The 18,694-nt window shown below is 44.0% G+C and overlaps 1 long non-coding RNA gene across 1 annotated transcript in view; it reads right to left on the bottom strand.

Annotated features, from left to right (window-relative positions):
* Window positions 1-18,690, bottom strand: part of LOC102402425 — a 45,807-nt gene extending 27,117 nt beyond the window's left edge. The window contains exon 1 of the long non-coding RNA XR_006551261.1: window positions 18,581-18,690. This is a non-coding gene — a long non-coding RNA (uncharacterized LOC102402425). The remainder of the gene's footprint in view (window positions 1-18,580) is intronic.
* Window positions 18,691-18,694: the final 4 nt, after the last annotated feature.

The following is an 18,694-nucleotide window of genomic DNA, read 5'->3' as shown; positions in this document are numbered from 1 at the left end:
CTCGAGAGGAAACCCGAGTTCCCTGCCTCAACTCAAGAGGATGCCTAAATCCCCTGTTGCAACTCAAGAGGAACCCCGAGTTTCCAGCTGGAACTTGAGAACCTCGGGTTCCCCGCCTCAAATCGAGATGAGGCCCAATACCCCTGCAGCAAGTCAAAAGGAACCCTGAGTCCCTCATTGCAACTCAAGATGAGCCCCATGCCCCCTGATGTAACTCCAGAGGATTCCCAAGAAGAGCCTAGCCCACCACAATTTGAGAGGATCACTCTACCACAACAAGAAAGGAAGTCCCATACCACAACTAAATAGGAGACCCCCTTGACAAAACTAGAGAGTACACATAGGAGTACACATGTGCTCCTGCACATAGCAACTAGAAAATGCCCCTTCTCATCACAACCAGAGAGAAGTCACCCCATCACAATTTGAGAAGAGCACTCTCCCACATCTAGCTACCACAACTAAAGAGGATCCCCACTTCCACAACTAGAGAAGAGCCTGCAAACAACTAGAGAGGAGCCGACTCACTACAAATAAAGAGTGGACCCTCACTGCAATTAGAGTGGAGCCCCATGTCACAACTAGATAGTAGCCACCTGCACATTGCAACTCGCCAGGGACCAGCCTGCACATCACTACTACAGAGAATCTGCCCCACTTCAGCTCGAGAGGAGGCTCTACAACAACTCAAAGGAACCCCAAGTTACCTGCTGCAACTCAAGAGGCACCCCGAGTTCCCCACTGCAATTTGACAGGAGCCCTAGGCTGTAATAAGAAAAGGGCACACTGATCAAAATGACGGAGGGGCTCCCTGGCCAAAACTGAAGCGGATTCCCCAGGCACAACTAGAGCGGAGTCCCCCAGGATATCACACCTAGAGAGAAGTCCTTCTGCCACAAATAGAGACAAGCTCCCTAAAGTGAGTCGAGTGGCGACCCTTACAACTAGAGAGAAGCAATCCCACTAATATTAGTGAGGAACCCCTAGCGCCAAAAGTAGAGAGGACCTCCCCCGTGGATCCACCCACACCCCAAGCAGAGAGCACACAGCCCTGCACTTCGAGAGGAGCTCTCCATCACAACTCCAGAGGAACCCACTGGACATCACACTTAGAGAGGAGCCACTCTACTGCTAATAGAGACGAACTTCACACCACAACTAGTGAGGAACTTGCACACCACAACTGGAGAGAATCAAACCCACAACAACAGAGTTGACCCTGACCACAACTATAGAGAAGTCCCATGCCAAAACTAGTGAGTAGTTACCCACCTAGCAACAAGATAGGAGCCACCCTGCACATCCCTGCTAGAGAGGAGTTTCCCCAAGACAACTCGAGAAGAGGCCCTAAGGCAAGTCAAGAGGAACCCTGAGTTCCCCACCACCACTCACGTGGAACCCTGAGTTCCCCGCTGCAACTCAAGAGGAACACTGAATTCCCACCACAACTAGAGGGGAGTGCTGAGCTCCCTACTGCAACTCAAGAATCCCGATTGTCCAGCCTCAACTCGAAAGGAACCCTGAATTCCCTGCTGCAACTCGAGAGGAGACCCAACTTACCTGCTGCAACTCGAGAGGAAACCCAAGTTCCACACCTCAACTCGAGATGAGGCCAGACTCCTCTGCTACAACTCAAGAGGAAACACGATTTTTATGCCTCAACTCAAGAGGAGGCCTGACTTCCCTGTTTCAAATGACAGAACTCCGATTTCTCCATCACAACTCGAGAGCAACACTGAGATTCCTGATGCAAATCAAGAGGAACCCTGAGATCCCCCTCGCAACTCGAGAGGAGGCCTGATATCCCCTGCTGCAACTCGAGAAGAAATTCGAGTTCCCCACCTCAACTTGAGAGGAGGCCTGACTCCCCTGTTGGAACACAGGAGGAACCCCAATTTCAACCACCTCAATTAAAGAGGAGGCCCTATTCCCCTTCTGCAACTCAAGAGGAACCCCAAGTTCCCTGTCGGGACTCAAGAGGAACCCCAAGTTCCCTGTCGCAACTCAAGACGAGCCCCAAGGACCCTGATGCATCTCCAGAGGATTCCCAAGAGGAGTCACCCCCACCACAAATCGAGAGAAGCACTCTATCACAACCAGAGAGGAAGCCCCATACAACAACTAAAGAGGAGGCCCCCCTGTTACAACTAGAGAAGAGTCTGCAAACCACAACTAGAGAGGAGCAGAAACAAAAACCTCAGTTGACCACACTGCAACTATAGTGGAGCCCCATACTGTAACTCTACAGTAGCCTACTGCACATCACACCTAGATAGGAGACAAACTGCTACTCGCTACTAGAGAGAAGCTGCTCATGCAGCTCGAGGGGAGGCCCCAGAACAACTCTAAATGAACCCCAATCATCTGTCCCAACTCGAGAGGAAACCAGAGTTCCCCACCGCAACTCAACAGGAGCTCTATAGTGTCACAAGGAAGGAGCTCCCAGGGACAAACAGAGGAACCCCCCGCCAAAACTGGAGAGGATTCCCCTGCCAAAACTAGAGAGGATCCCTCCGGCATATTGGGCCTAGAGAAGAGCCCCTCTGCTGCAAATAGATAAGAAGCCCCTGAAGTAACTCAAGATGAGCTTCTCACAACTAGGGTGGAGCAACCCCATGAAAACTAGTAAGGAGCCCCCAATTCCACAATCAGGGAGAACACCCTCCCCACAGAGAACCCCCAGAGGAAGCACTACCACTACTAGAGTACAGCCCCGAGTCTCCTCCTGAACTGGAGAGTAGTCCTGTGCCACAACTCAAGAAAAGTCCATGGCCACAATGAGAGAGAAGCCCACCCGCTGAAACTGAAGAGTGTCTCATTACCACAACTGAGGTGGAGACAACGGACATAGCACCTAGAGAGGGTCCCCTCCACTGCAAACAGAGACGACCTCCCTGCTGCAAGTCGAGTAGATGCCCCCTACCAATGTCAGAGAGGAGTAACCTCGCCACAACTAGAGAGCAGCCCCCTGAACATAGCAACTGGGGATGAGCATTCCCGCACATCGCAATTAGATAGAAGCCTCCTTCCACAACTAGAGAGAAGGCTCGCATGCCACAACTAAAGAGGAGGGGCCATGCCAAAACTAGAGAGCACGTTCACCCTACCACATCTGGAAAGAGTGCCTGTGGACATCGCTACCAGAGAGAGAAACCCCCTCCACAATTCAAGAGGAACACTTCACTGCAACTCTAGGGGTGCCTCCTGTACACCATAATAAGATAAGAGCTCCCCTAACACACCTCGAGAGGAGACTGCACATCAAAACTAGAGAGGAGCCCACCCAACACAACTACGAGCTGACCCTCCACAACAACTCAGAGGTGTCCCATGCCACAGGTAATTTAGCCATCCACACATCACAACTAAACAGAAGCCACCCTGCACATTGCTACTAGAGAGGAGCAACCCCACCACAACTCGATTGGAGGCCCCACCTCAACTCGAGAGGAACACAAAGTCCCCCCGTGCAACTTGAGAGAAGTCCCCAACCACAACTAGAGAGGTGAACACACACTGCAACAAGAGAGGAGCCCACCCAGACTCAGCATGAAGAAAGGAGGCCCCACATCCTGCCCCTAGAAAGGAGCAATCTCGAACACCACATCTCGAGAGGAGGTTCCACACCACTATTAGGTGAAAGGAAAGTGAAGTCGCTCAGTCGTGTCTGACTCTTTGCAACCCCATGGACTGTATCCTACCAGGCTCCTCCGTCCATGAAATTTTCCAGGTAAGAGTACTGGAGTGGGTTGCCATTTCCTTCTCCAGGGGATCTTCCCGACCCAGGGATGAACCTGGGTCTCCCGCACCGCAGGCAGACGCTTTACCCTCTGAGCCACCAGGGAAGCACTATTAGGCAGTAGCCCCTCAAACCACAAATAGAGATGATCCAGCAAACTGCACCTAGAGAAGAGTCGCACAGCATAACGCACCAAAACAGGAATTCCCACTCCACAACCAGAGAGGACGTCTCCAGGCACAGCAGAACTAGGGAGGAGCACCACATCACAACCAGAGAGAAGCCCAACTGCTAAAACTAGAGAGTTGAATACACACCACAACTAGATAGTTGACCCTCAGGCACAACTAGTGAGAAGCGCCCTGCGGAAACTAGGGAGGCGCCCCGCCCCCGCGCCCGCTGTACCGCATCTAGAGTGGAGAACCACTGCCACCACTAGAATGGACAAGCCTGTCACAGGGACATAGGAGCCGAGCCCACACACCACAGTTAGAGAAAAGTGCCCATGCACATCACAGCTAGAATGGAACTCACACATGGATCATAACGGAAGAGGAGGTCAGCACTGTAACTAGAAAGGAGACCCCTGCTGTAGCTCAAGAGGCACCCCGAGTTCCCTGCTGGATTTGTCAGGAGCCCTAGGCTGAAACAAGAAAAAGGGCCACGGGCCAAAATGACAGAGAGGCTCTGAGACCAAAACTGAAGCAAATTCCCCCGGCACAAGTAGAATGGAGTCCCACAGGACATCACACCTAGAGAGAAGCTCCTCTGCCGCAAAGAGAAACAAGCTCCCTGAAGTAATTTGAGTGGAGGCCCTCACTAGAGAGAAGCAATCTCACTAATAATAGTGAGGAAACCCTAGCGCCAAAAGTAGAGAGGACCTCCCCCGTGGAGCCAACTACACCCCAACCAGAGAGGACACAGCCCCGAAACTCAAGACGAGCCCTCCAACACAACTCGAGAGGAGCCCGCTGGGCATCACACATACAGAGGAGGCCCTCTGCTGCTAATAGAGATGAACTTCACACCACAAGTAGAGAGGAGCTTGCACATCACAACTAGAGAGAATCGAACCCACCAAAACTACAGAGTTGACCCCAACCTCAACTAGAGAGAAGCCCCGTGCCAAAACTGCAACAAGACAGGAGCCACCCTGCACATCCCTGTTAGAGATGAATCGCCTCAAGGCAACTTGAGAGGAGGCCCCACCAAAAGTTGAGAGGAACCCTCAGTACCCCTCTAACTCGAGAGGAACCCTGAGTTCCCTGCCACAGCTCAAGTGGAACCCTGAGTCCCATGCTGCAAATCGAAAGGAACACTGAGTTCCCGCCACAAATCAAGAGGAGTTCTGAGTTCCCTGATGCAACTTGAGAGGAAAACCAAGTTCCCCATCGCAACTCAAGATGAGCCCCAAGCCCCCTGATACAACTCGAGAGGATTCCCAAGAGGCACCACCCCCACCGCATTTCCAGAGGAGCACTCAACCCAAACAAGTGAGGAAGTCCAATACCACAGCTAAAGCAGAGCCCCCCCACCGCCCCCCCCTCCCCGCCCCCGCCCACTCCCTGCCACAACTAGAGAGGAGTCTGCAAACCACAACTAGAGAGAAGCGGAAACAAAAACGTTAATTGACACCACTGCAACTAGGGTGGAGCCCCATGCCATAACTATACAGTAGCCTTCTGAAAGGTGGTTGCTAAACCACAAAAGACACCGGGATTCTTGGCCTCTGGAGAAGAATAATTCAATCCAGAGATGAGGCTTGATCACTCAGAGCTTTTGTGTAATACAGTTTTATTAAAGTATAAAAGAGATAGAGAAAGCTTCTGACATAGACATCAGAAGGCGCAGAAAGAGTACCCCCCTGCTAGTCTTTAGCTGGAAGTTATATAGTTACTAGCAGTCTGCTAACTAAAGAAAGGAAATGTCTCAAAACTCAGAAAATGGCACCAGGCCCCTCACCCACAAGATGCATTTTGAGATAACCTTGGCAGCAGGTGAGTCATCCCAGGCCATAAAATGATTGACGTGAATCCTGAAGAAAGGCAGATTTCCATACAAGTATACAATTTCATTAATATAGATTAGGAGAACAATGTATGAGTATACCTTACTGGTTTGTCAAGTCAGTTGAGCCTTTAGGCTGAACCGACTTGAAGACAAAGTCTGGGGTAAATATATAGTACATTAACATAGCTTAAGACAAACATTTCCATAAGAAAAATACAGTGATTACCTCAAGGTTTGAGAAAAGTTAAGTTCAGGTGGAGCCAGGTGTCATTATGGCAGAATTTTAAGAGAAACCTCTTTTTAAATTTGTATAGAGAAGGAAAAAAAAAAAAAATGTAACACTAGTTTGTTTCCTCTTGCCGCTTAAGAGAGAGATAAAAAAACATTTCTCCAAAGAAAACATACAGATGGCTAATAAACACATGAAAAGATGCTCAACATCACTCATTATCAGAGAAATGCAAATCAAAACCACAATGAGGTAAAATCTCACAATGGTCAGAATGGCTGCTATCAAAAAGTCTACAAACAATACATGCTGGAGAGGGTGCAGAGAAAAGGGAACCCTCTTACACTGTTGGCAGGAATGCAAACTAGTACAGCATATGGAGAACAGTGTGGAGATTCCTAAAAAACAGGTACTAGAACTGCCATACAACCCATCAATCCCACTGTTGGGCATACACACTGAAGAAACCAAAACTGAAAGAGACACGTGTACACCAATGTTCATCGCAGCACTGTTTACAATAGCTAGGACATGGAAGCAACCTAGATGTCCATCAGCAGATGAATGGATAAGAAAGCTGTGGTACATATACACAATGGAATATTCAGTTCAGTTTAGTTTGGCTGCTCAGTCTTAAGACTTAAGAGCTGCTCAAGCTCTTAAGACTTTTGGCTTCAGTTCAGTTCAGTCACTCAGTCGTGTCCGACTCTTTGTGACCCCATGAATCGCAGCACACCAGGCCTCCCTGTCCATCACCATCTCCCGGAGTTCACTCAAACTCACGTCCATCGAGTCAGTGATGTCATCCAGCCATCTCATCCTCTGTTGTCCCCTTCTCCTCCTGCCCCCAATCCCTCCCAGCATCAGAGTCTTTTCCAATGAGTCAACTCTTCACATAAGGTGGCCAAAGTACTGGAGTTTCAGCTTTCGCATCATTCCTTCCAAAGAACACCCAGGACTGATCTTTAGAGTGAACTGGTTGGATCTCCTTGCAGTCCAAGGGACTCTCAAGAGTCTTCTCCAACACCACAGTTCAAAAGCATCAATATTACTCAGCTATTAAAAAGAATGCATTTGAATCATTTCTAAGGAGGTGGATGAAACTGGAGCCTATTATACAGAGTGAAATAAGTCAGAAAGAAAAACACCAACACAGTATACTAGCACATATATACGGAATTTAGAAAGATGGTAACGATGACCCTATATGCGAGACAGCAAAAGAGACACAGGTGTAAACAACAGACTTTTGGACTCTGTCGGAGAAGGCAAGGGTGGGATGATTTGAGAAAACAGCATTGAAACATGTATATTACCATATGTGAAACAGATTGCCAGTCCAAGTTCGATGCATGAAACAGGGGGCTCAGGGATGGTGCAATGGGATGACCCTGAGGGATGGGATGGGTAGTGAGGTGGGAGGGGGGTTGAGAGTGGGGGACACATGTACACCCATGGCTGACTCATGTCAATGTATGGCAAAAAGCACTACAATATTGTGAAGTAATTAGCCCCCAATTAAAATAAATTAATTAGTTTTTTTTTAATGTCTGACACTTGCGGCCTATTTCCTCCATTTGGAGACCCCTGGCCTTCCTGCCTGTTACCCTCTCACTACCGCACAACACAACTCAACAGGAGCCAGCGTGCTAATCGCTACTAGAAAGGAGCTGCCCCACGCAGCTCGAGAGGAGGCCCCACCACAACTCTAAAGGAGCTCCAAGTCACCTGTCACACCTCGAGAGGAACCCTGAGTCCCCCACCACAACTCGACAGGAGCCCTATGCCTTCACAGGGAAGGAGACCCCAGCAACAAACAGAGGAGCTCCTTGCCAAAACTGGAGAGGATTTCCCTGCCAAAAGTATGGAGGAGCCAGCAGCACATTGCGCCCAGAGAGGAGCCACTGTACCGCAAATAGAGAGGAGGCCCCTGAAGTAACTCGAGATGAGCCTGTCACAACTAGAGTGGAGCAACCCTGCGAAAACTAGCGAGGAGCCCCCAAGGCCACTAGTAGAGAGAACAGCCTCCCCACAGAGAACCCCCAGAGGAGGCACCGCCGCTACTAGCTAGGAGCTGCGAGTCCCCTCCTGAACTTGAGAGGAGGCCTATGCCACAACTCAAGAGAAGCCCATGGCCACAACAAGAGAGGAGCCCCACCCGTCCAACCTGGAGAGTGTCCCACCATCACAGCTGGAGAGGAGAACCCAGACATCGCACCTGAGATGAATTTCTCACAGGAGGTGCGAGCAGCTTCTCTCTTTCAGAAAACTCAAGAATGAGACCTGGAAGTGATCCATCAGAAGCAAAGTGAAGCCACCACAAGGTTTGTCAGTAGCTTACAATGTAAAATCTAAGTAGTATTCTGAGGCAGAAAAGAGGCTTTAGAAAGCAAGTTCTGACTTCCTGGTTCACAGCATGATTCAGAAGAATGTGAAAACACATTCTTCTGGGCACTCGGATCCTCCTGTGAGATCACTGGTTTTAAACAGAGAGTTCTGTGAACAGAGAACACTCTAAGTCTACCTAGTCTGCTTAGGTGAACGTGTACCCTGAGATGACCCTCTAATAAGGAGTTACAGGCAGCTTGCTTTCATTTCCAAAATGAACAGGATTTGACTAACAAAGATGTGGAACTGAACAACACATAAAGAAGGAAAGTTTTTCCAAGTAACTTTCAGTCTAAAATCAACTAGGCTTCAGATGCAGAAAATAGAGCTTTAATCCAAAGCTGGGGTTCAAGAATCATACACAGCATATTTCTGAAGAACATAAAGACACAAAAGGGCTGAGTGGATCCTTCTGGGAGAACCATTGTTTGAGCAGACAGTAAACTATAACTAACATTTGTAGGTGTACTTGACCTCTTAGAAGAACCCCTACTAGGCATGACCAGCAGCTTCTTTCTTTCAGAAAGCTCAAGGATTAGACTAGGAACCTGTCAATCTGAATAAAATGAAGGAGATGGCAGTGTTTTTCCAGGAAATGGGTCAAAACCCAACTTGTTTGCTGATTTGCAATGTGACTGCTTGAGCCAAAAGCTCAGTTTGCTATGTTCCCACACAGCGTGAGTCTGAAGAATGGAAAAACACACACAGGGCACTCAGATTCTTCTCTAGGTGTACTGGTTTGAGCAGAGAGTTCTGTGACTTGCTAGTTCTCTAACTATAACTAACCTGCATATGTGAAAATGTCATCTGAGATGGACCTCCTAACAAGGATTTGCGAGCAGCTTGGTTGTTTGGAAAAACTCAAGGATTAGACTAAGTCAGTTGTTGAAGAGAATAAAACAAAAGCAAGCAAGGCATCTCAGGGTTGCTTTCCATCTCAAATTAACTCGTTCTCTGAGCCAGAATGTATGTCTTTGACCAGAGCTCAGTTTCAAGGTTCACATGGAACATGATTCCAAAGATTGCAAACACACCCAGGGCCCACAGGAGCCTTCTGTGAGAAAACTGATGTGAGCAGGGAGGTCTGTGACTAATTAGTTCCCTAGCTATAATAACGTGGTTAGGTGCAAATGTTCTGAGATGACCTCCAAACTAGGATGTTCATGCAGCTTGTTTGTTTAAGAAAAGTCAAGGTTTAGACTAGGAAGTTTTTGATATGATTAAAACAAAAGTTGACCGAAGCATTTTTCAAGTAACTGACCCAAGGCAGAAGAAAAGCCCTAAAAGAGCTTGGTTTTCCAGGTTGACACACAGCATGATTCTGGAGACTGCAAAGACACAGACAGGGCACACAATTCTGTGGAAACCGTGGTTCAAGCAGGGAGTTCTGGGTCTCTTTAATGCTTTGAACGATAACTCACCAGGTTGGGTGAAAATAGACTCAGAGATGACCCTGGAGCAAAGAGTTGCAAGCAGCTTGCCTGTTTCAGACAACTCAGGGATCAGACTAAGGAAGCTGTTGAATGGATTCACCCAAAGCAACCAAAGTGTTATTCGGGTTACTTTCAGTGGAAAACGACCTCCTTTTCCAAGGCAGATAATACAGCTTGAACCCAAAGTTCGGGTTTCAAGATTCACACACAGCATGATGTGCTTGCTGTGTCTGAACCTTGTAAAATGTCACAACTTATGGATGCCGTTGAACTGAATAAAGCAATACTTAAGGAATTTGTTGACTGCAATAAAAGAAAAGCACCATTGTGTTTTGGAGGTCAATTTCAGTATAAAATGGACTAGTTTTGCGAGTCAGGAAATAGAGCTTTCACCAAATGCTCAGTTTCTTTTTATTTTTTTTAATTAATTTTATTTTATTTTTAAACTTTACAATATTGTATTGGTTTTGCCAAATATCGAAATGAATCCGCCACAGGTATACATGTGTTCCCCATCCTGAACCCTCCTCCCTCCTCCCTCCCCATACCATCCCTCTGGGTCTTCCCAGTGCACCATCCCCAAGCATCCAGTATCGTGTATTGAACCTGGACTGGCGACTCGTTCCATATATGATATTATACGTATTTCAATGCCATTCTCCCAAATCATCCCACCCTCTTCCTCTCCCACAGAGTCCAAAAGACTGTTCTATACATCAGTGTCTCTTTTGCTGTCTTGTATACAGGGTTATTGTTACCATCTTTCTAAATTCCATATATATGCGTTAGTACAGATGGTGACTGCAGCCATGAAATTAAAAGACGCTCAGTTTCAACATTCACACACAGCACGTGCCTTCCTAAGGTAAAGACACAAACAGGCCCATTGGAACCTTCTCTGGAAACATGCTTTGGGTTGGGAGTTCTGTGACTAGTTAGCACTCTAACTATAGGAAACCTGGATAGGTGAAAATGTACTCTGACATGACCTAATGAGGAGTTGCAAGCATCTTTTTCAGTTCCAAAACTTGAGGATTAGAGTAGGAAGTTGTCTGTTTCCACAAAGCCAAAGCGAGCAGCAAATCGTGTTGGAAGAGGCTAGTTGCCTGAGGCAGGAAATACAGCTTGAACCAAAAACTTGGTTTTCAAGGTTCAGGCACATAATGTTTCCAAATCAGAATGTAAAGACACAAACAGGGCACACTGGATCTTCCTGGGAGAGTGCTGCTTTGAGCAGAGAGTTCTGTGCGTAGTTACTTCTGTCACTACTGCTAAGCTGGTGAGGTGCAAATGTGCTCTGAGATGAATTCCTCACAGGAGGTGCAAGCAGCTTCTCTCTTTCAGAAAACTCAAGAATCAGATCTGGAAGTGATCGATCAGAAACAAAGCAAAGCCACCAAAGGGTTTGTTGGTAACACACTGTAAAATCTAAGTAGTTTTCTGAGGCAGAGAAGAGGCTTTAGCCAGCAAGCTCTGATTTCCCAGTTCACAGCGTGATTTGGAAGAATGTAAAGACACAACATGAGCACTTGGATCCTCCTGTAAGAACACTCGTTTTGAACAGAGAGTTCTGGACCAGAGACTACTCTAAGTCTACCTAGCCTGCTTAGGTGAAAATGTACTCTGAGATAACCCTCTAACAAGGAATTGCAAGCAGCTTTCTTTGGTTTCCAAAACCAACAGGATTTGACTAAGGAAGTTGTGGAACTGAATAACACACAAGCAAGCAAAGTGTTTTCTAAGTAACTTTCAGTCTAAAATATACTAGGTTTCAGATGCAGATAGTTCAGCTTTAAGGAAAATGTCAGTTTTCAAGGTTAACACACAGCATGTTTCTGACCAGTGAAAATGCACCAACAGGGCATATTGGATCCTTCTCTGAGAACACAGGTTTGACCAGAGTTCTGGACTAGTTTGTACTCCAACTGTAACTAACCTGGTTAGGTAAAAATGTACTCTGAGATGATCTCCTAACAAGGAGTTTGCATGCAGCCTGTTTCTTTAAAAAAAAACTCAAGGGTTAGACTATGGCAGTTGTTGAACCTAATAAAATAAAAGCAACTGAAGTGTTTTTCATGTAACTTTCAGTCTAAAACTACCAAGTTTTCAGAAGCAGAAAATACAGCTTTTGTCAAGAGGCTCAGAGTTTCAAGTTCACACACCACATGTTCCTCATTAGCTTAGAGACATACACAGTACATGCTGGACACTTCTGTGAGAACACTGGTTTGAGCAGAGAATTCTGTGACTAGTTAGTACTATACCTATAGCCAACATGGTTATGTGGAAATGTACTCTGAGAAACCTCCTAACAAGGAGTTTCACAATTCATATGGAAACATGAAAGACCCCGAATAGCTAAAGCAGTCTTGAGAAAAAAGAACAGAGCTGAAGGAATCAACCTTCCTGACCAGATTATACTACAAAGCTATAGTCATCAAGAAAGTATGGTACTGGCACAAAAAGAGAAATATAGGCCAATGGAACAAGATAGAATGCCCAGAAGTAAACCCATGCACCTATGGGTACCATATTTTTGACAAAGGAGGAAGAATATACAATGGGGCAAATATAGCCTCTTCAATAAGTGGTGCTGGGAAAACTGGACAGCTACATGTAAAAGAATGAAATTAGAACACTCCCTAACACCATACACAAAGATAAGCTCAAAATGGATTAAAGATCTAAATGTAAGATCAGAAACTATAAAACTCTTCAAGGAAAACATAGGCAGAACACTCAATTACATAAATAAAAGCAATATCCTCTATGACCCACCTCCTAGAGTAATGAAAATAAAAACAAAAATAAACATGTGGGACCTAATTAAACGTGAAAGCTTTTGCACAGCAAAGGAAACTACGAACAACGTGAAAAGACAACCCTCAGAATGGGAGAAATTAGTATCAAATGAAACAACTAACAAAAGATTAATTTCCAAAATAAACAAGCAGCTCATACAAGTCAATACCAGAAAAACAAACAACTCAATAAAAAAAGGGGGTGAAGACCTAAACAGACATTTCTCCAAAGAAGACATACAGATGGCTAACAAACACACGAAAAGATGCTCAACATCACTCATTATTAGAGAAATGCAAAAATCAAAACTACAATGAGATACCATCTCACAGCAATCAGAATGGCCATCATAAAAAAATCTACAAACAATAAGTGCAGGAAAGGCTGTGGAGAAAAAGGAACCCTCTTGCATTGCTGGTGGGAATGTAAATTGATACAGCCACTATGGAAGATGGCAGGGAGAGTCCTTAAAAAACCTTGAATAAAACCATCTTATGGCCCAGCAATCCCACTCCTAGGCATATACCCTGAGGAAACCAAAATTGAAAAAGACATATGTACTCCAATGTTTATTGAGGCACTATTTACAATAGCTAGAACATGGAAGCAATCTAGATGTCCATTGGCAGGTGAATGGATAAAGAAGCTGTGATATGTATAGACAATGCAATATTATTCAGGTATAAAAAGAAATGCATCTGAGTCAGTTCTAATGAGATGGATGAACCTAGAGCCTATTACACAGAGTGAAGTAAGTCAGAAAGAGAAAGATAAATATAGTATGCTGCGGCTGCTGCTGCTGCTAAATCACTTCAGTCGTGTCCGACTCTGTGCGACCCCAGAGACGGCAGCCCACCAGGCTGTGCCATCCCTGGGATTCTCCAGGTAAGAACACTGGAGTGGGTTGCCATTTCCTTCTAATGTAAATATATGGAATCTAGAAAGATGCTACCTATGACTTTATTTGCAGGGCAGCAATGGAGAAACAGACTAGAGAACAGACTTATGGACATGGGGAGGGGGAGGAGAGGCTGAGACGTATGACGAGAGCAACATGGGAACTTACATTACCATATGTAAAATAGATAGCCAATGGGGATTTGATGACTCAGTGAACTGATGACTCCGACAGGGGCTCAAACAGGGGCTCTCTATCAACCTGGTGGAGTGGGATGGGGAGGGAGATAGGAGGCAGGCTCAAGACGGAGAGGACATATGTATACCTATGGCTGATTTATGTTGAGGTTTGACAGAAAACAACAAAATTCTGTAAAGCAATTATCCTTCAATTACAAAATAAAAAATTTTTTTTAAAGTATAAGATATTTTTGTCCTTCAGTATTAATGTTGTGTCTGACTCTTTGTGACCCTTTGGACTGCAGCACACCAGGCTTCCCTGTCCTTCACTATCTCCCAGAGTTTCCTCAAACTCATGTATATTGAGTTGGTGATGCTATCCATCCATCTCCTCCTCTGCTACCACCCTTCTCCTCCTGCACTCAATCTTTCCCAGTATCAGAGTCTTTTCCAATGAGTATGCTCTTCAATTAGGTCGCCAAAGTATTGGAGCGTCAGCTTCAGCAACAGTCTTTCCAATGAACGCTCAGGGTTGATTTCCTTTAGGATTGACTAGTTTGATATCCTTGCAGTCCAAGGGACCCTCAAGAGTCTTGTCCAGTAACACAATTCAAAAGCATCAATTCTTTGGTGCTCAGCCTTCTTTATGGTCCAACTCTCACATCTGTACATGACTTCTGGAAAAACCATAGCTTTGACTATACAGACCTGTGTGGGCAAAGTGATGTTTCTGCTTTTTAATACACTGCTCAGGGTTGTCATAGCTTTCCTTCCAAGGAGCAAGCGTCTTTTAATTTCATGGCTACAGTCACCATCCACAGTGATTTTGGAGCCCAAGAAAATAAAATCTGTCACTGCTTCCTAAAAGAATAAGATACCTTGAAATAAATTTAACCAAGGAATGAAATACCTAAAACTATAAATTACTAATGAAGGAAAATTTGAAAATTATAGAAAGAAATGGAAAGATATCCTGTGTTCTTGGATTGGAAGAAATAATATTGTTAAAATGTCCATTCAACCCAAAGCAATCTAGAGATTTAATGCAGCCCCTATCAAAATATCCATAACATGTTTCACAGAACTAGAACAAATAATCCTAAAATTTATTGAAACGGCAAAAGATCCCAAAGAGCAAAAGCAATATTGAGAAAACAAGAACAAATGTGGAGGTATCACACGCCCCAATTCAGATCATACTATAAAGCTACAGTAATAAAAACAGCACAGTACTGGCATAAAAACAAACCCATATGTCAAGGCAACAGAATAAATAAATGTAATTCCAGAAATAAACTTGCACACTTATGGTCAATTAATCTACAACAAAGGAGGCAGGAATATACAATGAAAAAAAGCTAGAATATGTACACTGTTCAGTAAATAGTGCCAGAGAACTGGACAGCTACATGTAAAACAATGGAATTAGAATATTTCATCACATCATATACAAAAATAAACTCAAAATGGATTAAAGACTTAAATGTAAGACTCGAAACCATAAAGCTCCTACAAGAGAACATAGGTAGAACACTCTGACATAAATTGCAGCAATATTTTTTGGATCTGTCTTCTAAGTCAAAAGAAATAAAAGCAAAAATAAACAAATGGGACCTAATTAAACTTAAAAGCTTTTGCACAGCACAGGAAATCATTGACCAAACAAAAAGACAGCCTTTATTTATGACTAATAAAGGATTAACATCCAAAAATATAAACATCTCATACAACTTAATATCAAAAAAACAAACAGCCGAATTTAAAAGTGAGCAGAAGACCTGACTAGACATTTTCCCAAAGAAAAAATACAGATGACCAACAAGGACATGAAAATATGCTCAGCACTAGCAATTATCAGAGAAATACAAATGAAAACCATGAGATATCACCTCACACCATCAAAAAGTCCAAATATAAATTAATATGTATATATGTGCATACACACACACAATAGAATAGTATTTGACCATAAAGAAAAGAAATTCTGCAATTTTCAGTAATGTGGATGGACCTAGGGAGTTTTACGCCCAGTGAAATAAGTTACACTGAGAAAGACTAATATTGTATATTATCACTCACATATGGAATCTAAAAACTAAAACAAATAAATGTAGTAACAAAACAGACTCACAGATACAGAGAAAAAACCAGTGGGGAGAGGGAAGGAGGAGCAGCGAGATAGGGGTAAGAGATAAAGAGATACAAGGTACTTACACATAAAATAAAGAAGCAACAAGGATATATTGTATGGCACAGGGAAACATAGCCATTACTTTTTAAATGGATTATAACATATAAAAGTATTGAATTACTATGTTGTACACCTGTAACTAATATAATATTGTGAATTAACTAAACTTCAACAAAACATAAAGAAAAACTGACAAGAACAATAAGTCTGAGTTAAAATAATTAAGGGACTTGGAAGATTTTATTAAATGGAGATGCATTTCCAACGGCTGAGTGGAAAGACTCAATAGTATATAGATATCAATTTATCCCCAAATTAAGTCTATAAGTTGAAGGAAATTTTAATTTGAAAAATTCAATAAAAATTTTTGGAACTTGAAAAAGTAACAGCTCTTTTAGTAACTTTTACAACTTACCTTACTAGAAAAAAATGTGTATCTTCAAATATGGACTCTGACAGTGTCATTAATTTAAAATTGCTGCATTTTAGTAAGAGCCATCTCATCCTCTGTCATTCCGTTCTCCTCCTGCCCCCAATTCCTCCCAGCATCAGGGTCTTTTCCAATGAGTCAACTCTTCGCATGAGGTGGCCAAAGTATTGGAGTTTCAGCTTCAGCATCAGTCCTTCCAATGAACACCCAGGACTGATCTCCTTTAGAATGGACTGGTTGGGTCTCCTTGCAGTCCAAGGGACTTTCAAGAGTCTTCTCCAGCACCACAGTTCAAAAGCATCAATTCTTCGGTGCTCAGCTTTCTTCACAGTCCAACTCTCACATCCATACATCCACTGGAAAAACCACAGCCTTGACTAGACGGACCTTTGTTGGCAAAGTAATGTCTCTGCTTTTCAATATGCTATCTAGGTTGGTCATGACTTTCCTTCCAAGGAGTAAGTGTCTTTTAATTTCATGGTTGCAGTCACCATCTGCAGTGATTTTGGAGCCCAAAAAAATAAAGTCTGACACTGTTTCCACTGTTTCCCCATCTATTTCCCATGAAGTGATGGGACCAGATGCCATGATCTTCGTTTTCTGAATGTTGAGCTTTAAGCCAACTTTTTCACTCTCCTCTTTCACTTTCATCAAGAGGCTTTTTAGTTCCTCTTCAGTTTCTGCCATAAGGGTGGTGTCATCTGCATATGTGAAGTTAGTGATATTTCTCCCGGCAATCTGGATTCCAGCTTGTGCTTCTTCCAGCCCAGCGTGTCTCATGATATTTCTCATGAAACTCCAATACTTTGGCTACCTCATGTGAAGAGTTGACTCATTGGAAAAAAACCCTGATGTTGGGAGGGATTGGGGGCAGGAGGAGAAGGGGATGACAGAGGATGAGATGGCTGGATGGCATCACCGACTCGATGGACACGAGTTTGGGTAAACTCCAGGAGTTGGTGATGGACAGGGAGGCCTGGCATGCTGTGATTCATGGGGTCGCAAAGAGTCGAACACAACTGAGCAACTGAAGTGAACTGAGTAAAAGGTGAAATAAAAGATCTACACGTGTTCTGTTCCACTAATGTGGCCAAAGGAACTCAAGAAGAGCTTTGCTTAAGATCTTCATATTCTTTTTTTAGTCTTTATTGAATTTGTTATAATATTGCTTCCATTTATTTATTTATTTTTTTGTTTTGGTATGTGGCATCCTAGGTCCCTGACCAGGGATCCAAATCAACATCCCCTGCAAATTTATTACTGTTGTGAAATGAGAAGGTTTGGAGATTTACCAGCTGCATTTTGACTACAAATATCAATTACATGGAAAATTATTTTAAAAATAAAACAAATTTCTTTTAGTTCAGTCTGTTAGACCCTTGTTCATGTTATTACTTTAGATAAATTAAGTTTGACTATTTCATGACTACAGTCAATTATATTTAATTTCTAATACAGTTCCGGATTCAACCTTATTAGCACAATCTCTAGTGTTACACAATGTTAGTAAAAGGCCCGTGGTTTGTGCCTAACAAATGTCTATGTTTATGTTTAATTAGATTAAAAACATAAGTCTGATCCTAAACATGTTAGGATGGCACTGTCTGGTGGGTCCTGCTTGGGTTCCTGGTCCCTAAGTACCATGCTTCTCAAGGCAGGGATTAGCACCTTTTGGTAGCTGCAAAGAAGTTAGAAGGACAAAGAACCTCATTTAGGACCCACAATAACTTATTCCTACTGGATACTAGACCAGGATCCTGCTCCGTCACAGTTCTATAACCTTAGTTTCGTGAAGTTTTTCTCACTCAAAACAAAGGAGACACCATTCTTTCCTCATCAACCCTACTAGTATTTATCTTGGTGGTGGTGGTGATTTAGTCGCTAAGTCGTGTCCGACTCTTGCGACCCCATGGCTATACCAGGCTTCTCTGTCCATGGCATTTTCCAGGCAAGGGTACTGGAGTGGGTTGCCATTTCCTTCTCCAATTTATCTTGGAGGATGGTGTAAATCAATAAACTTTTAAGAAACCTTCCTCCAAATTTCAGAATTCAGAAATGTATAGCTTTAGTATAAGAAATTAAGAGTGAAGACTTACCCATGTTACACTAAGCCTTTGTGGCCTGAGAGATGAGTACGAGAATGACAATAAACGCGCTTTGGGTGTACTGAAGGGAACCTGGCGGGTGGACCGAGACAATAGCAGAAAAATTGAGGAGACAAGAAGGTAAACTCAGTTCTAATCAACAGGGTTGTAGGTTTCGGTCTGAGACACAAAATTACCTTATAAGACGTCGGACAAAACCAACACGGCCCATAAAGACACGCTCCCAACCACTTAGGAACCCAGACGCAGGGTTATCTGCAGGCGCCGGATGATGACGTACTCCCTAAACC

Source organism: Bubalus bubalis, chromosome 5 (assembly GCF_019923935.1).
Source record: "Bubalus bubalis isolate 160015118507 breed Murrah chromosome 5, NDDB_SH_1, whole genome shotgun sequence".
Taxonomy (NCBI): domain Eukaryota; kingdom Metazoa; phylum Chordata; class Mammalia; order Artiodactyla; family Bovidae; genus Bubalus; species Bubalus bubalis.
The sequence above is the reverse complement of the archived record's forward strand: the minus strand, read 5'-3'. Positions and strand labels throughout refer to the sequence as shown.